Source organism: Benincasa hispida, chromosome 8, assembly GCF_009727055.1.
Source record: "Benincasa hispida cultivar B227 chromosome 8, ASM972705v1, whole genome shotgun sequence".
Classification (NCBI taxonomy): Eukaryota; Viridiplantae; Streptophyta; class Magnoliopsida; order Cucurbitales; family Cucurbitaceae; genus Benincasa; species Benincasa hispida.
The window spans coordinates 5,056,973-5,060,778 of NC_052356.1; positions in this window are offsets into that span (position 1 = coordinate 5,056,973).

Below are 3,806 nucleotides of genomic sequence, written 5' to 3' on the forward strand. Positions count from 1 at the left end.
ATTTTGATTTTAAAGTGTTGACAATATTTAAATATGATTTAAATATTTAATGAGGTGTTATACTAATTTAATAATTGATATTAAATTAATTGATTAAATTGGTTTAATTAATTATCCAACTAGTTTTTTAAATTTATGAAATTTAAAATTATGAAATTGGTTTAATTAAATTTTGAATTTATGAAATTCAAATTATAAAAAATTTTTAATTAAAATTGAATTTGAGAAATTCAGTTTTAAAATAAGTTTTAGTTATATATTTAGACTATCCAATTTCATGATTTAGACATTGGGATTTAATGGAAAGTGGGATAATCCCACATTTTCCATTGTATAACACCTCATGCAACTCAATTTTAATGGAAAAATAAGTGGCCTCATCAAATTAAATCTGATCTGTAAAGATCTGAGTTCAGATTTATGGTTGATGCAATCCAAAAAATCAAAAATAGGAAAAACAGTTTTTCCTCTACTTCAAATCTCAAAACTACCTCAATTCCCTCTCAATTTGAGTTCCACCACTTAATTTATTCATGGATTAGTAGAGAAGAATCTTGTGGTGGTCTATTGCAGAGATTGAAGAAGAAACTTGTGGTGTATTCAAGCAATTCGAAGGAATCATCAAAGGTATTCACTTGAAACCCTAATATACTGAAAATTGTGAACATGCATGTTGATTGACTAAAGTTGATGTAATTAGAATGCTTAGATCCTTAATTGATTCCGCATGTTGAATGTCAACTTCATCATATGATACATTATAATATAAAGTTTTAATGAGATACGTAAATATTTTAATATGATTCAAATATTAATTAAATGAATATGATTCATATAAAAGTCATAGGGTAAAATTAATATGAATATGATTCATATTAATACTATATGAGAGAATAATAGACTATAGGTTATATGTTATATGTGATATAACATATAGTTTTAATTTATATATATAATTAAAATTCATTAACTTTAATTTTTTTTTAAAAAAAAATGAGTTATTTGATAACTCTCTCAACCCCTTAATTCTCTCATACACAGAACATGAGAATAAAAAGATAAAAGAACCATCATATTCCATCTCTATCCTCTGAAGAACTCTCTGTGTGTCAGTGTTCTCTATGTGAAATTCTTCTCTCAAAAAGAAAAATCTCCCTTATCAAAATTAAAGACTAGAAGCTCACACCTCTATGATTGTTCCTCATCCTTGAGAATAACAAGAAAGACGTTGTGGTGGTTTGTCATTACTACTATACATTTTGGGTTGCTGTTGTTGGTAAGGAGTTTTGCTCGAGTTCGTATTGTGTTGGAGAGGAAACAAGAAGGTTGTGTTCTTCAAGGGTGAGTCTCGTTTCCTTCTCCTCTCTGAAATTCACAGTAGAGAAAACATGCTTAATTAATTTAGTTTATTGATGTTTCCGTCCTCTAAGTTTTTTATGTTCTGTAAAATGAAAATTGAGACCACGCATTCGTATGCTTCTGCTTCGAGGTATTCCAAATCCTTCAATTGGTACTAAAGCCATCTTGTGTCTCTAATTTTTATTTTTGAACTTTAATTCAGAGTTTTTGGTTGGTGTATGATCTATATTATGAACGTATGTTCTAAATTTTGCACATTAGATGTTTCGAAATTGGCATAGTTTTTACTGCTTTAATCAGTCAGTTTGTAAGGACCCAATGTATTTTTGGGCATTTAATTTTTGCAATCGAGTCTATATTTAGTCTGTGTCATTTGTGGAGAGTTTTCGGCTTCATTTTGGAGAAATTTGGAGCAAGAACGGAGCAAATTGGATGGACGGATGAAGTAGAGGAAGCTTTCTACCTTAAAGCGTCGCGGTGCTCCCCCTACGTTGAAAGGCAGAAAGCCCAGTATCACTACGCTCCAGCCATAGCGTTGTAGCATTACGAACAACGTAGGGATACACTACAGCAACACAAAAGCCAGTGTCACAACGCTCGGCTGGAGTGTTGCAATGCTCCGAATGTTCAGTGCACGTCTGAGGCCGTTTGCAAATCGTGGCTTCAGACTTAACTGAAGGTGGTTTTGTTTTTTTGTGTATTTATTAATTATTAATTTGTAATAATTAATTATTTTATTTTTTCATTAATTAAATTAATATTATTGTTATATTAATTTAATTAACATTTAGGATGTCAATTTCGGACCAATGTTGCTTTTATATTTATTATACATGTGATGTATGGTTTATTTATTATATAGCATATTGTATGCCATGTAGGATTAAAAATCCCACCATAAGATAAAAATTATTCCATGCATCATTTTAATGTAAATGTTATATTATATAGTTGCTTGATTTAATTAAGCATGCCCATGCATCATATTTAATATAATTGTTATATTATATGATACCATGCATTTATAACATGTTCATGCATCATTTTATATTATAAATGTTATAATATATAGTATTGATGAATGGATGAATGTTATTTAATTTTTATTACTTTATTATATAATTGTTACGTATGTTGGAATGAAAATGGAGATGCATGAAGCATAACACCACTTTAGAAAAATATAATTGTTATATTTTTTTTAAAGTATATCATTAGATGCATGTATAGGTTTTAATTATTTTATTAAACTTTAAAAGTGTTATAAGTTTGTGAAATTAGAATTAAGATCTATGATCAAGAGTTGTATGCAAACATAGGTTAAATTGATTTTAAATGGTTTAAAATTGATTTCACATAGACCTATGTTAATAATATTTCTAATGAGATTAGAAATAGGTTTAATATTTTAATTTCATTTTAATAGGATTAAATTAGATTAAATAAAAGATTAAATTTATAACATAATTATCTATAAAGGACCTTTGTCTAAGAAAGATTCTGTCTAGGCTAAGGTATTTAAGCTGACAGAAATGGAACACCCCTACCTAGGATCGACCTGGAAGGTGAATTAGATAAATATGTTATAAGCATGCAATGAATGATTAAGGTTTATTAAAGTATTTAATAAACAAGAATCATTGTTGTTAAACTATCCAATATAAGAGTTATATTGGGAAATCTTTAACAATCACTTAGTACAAATTTATTAGTCGATTTTTTAAGTAAATGAACCATAGGCTTAAAATAATCAATGGGAGGAAAATGATGTATATGATACTTCAATTTTCTTTCACAATTCTCCCTAAATAGTTCACACCATGAGATCTATGTCGAGTCTTAAGGCACCTTTGCTTGTGTCTCCCTATGGATGGTGTTTGTATAGATCAATAACAAGGTGAATGGAGAGAGTGTTTATAGTAAGTGGGAGAGGGACATGTGTCAACACATCCTACGGTCTCCTTCATTGGTTTGGTATAAAGTTTTATGCTCGGCCTAGAGGCACATTTGCTTGTATCCCCCTACGGATGATATTTTGCATAGAATTTTACACTAACTCCAAAAATGGATAGGACTTCTTTAGTTAAGTAAGTTAATGATTTATAGACCGAACAATGGTGACTAATTATTATAGGACTAAGAGTTATTATGGTATAATTATTAGTTGAGATTGTCTCAATTCAGTGAAGGGGTAACTAATCACTCTACAGTGGCTTTTATTCTAACTCATTGAAGCATCATTGCAAAATAGATATCATATAGATGAAAGGAACCGATAAAGGTCCTTGTGTGGAAGTGGGGATCATTTCCAATTTTAATTTTTTATAGAATTTTAAATTACAAACAGAATAATTATACATTATCAATCTAAACTTTACAACACGTTATTAAATTGAGAAATAGGGAAGAAGATGACACTTACCTTAAAGCCAATCAACTCCTCACGT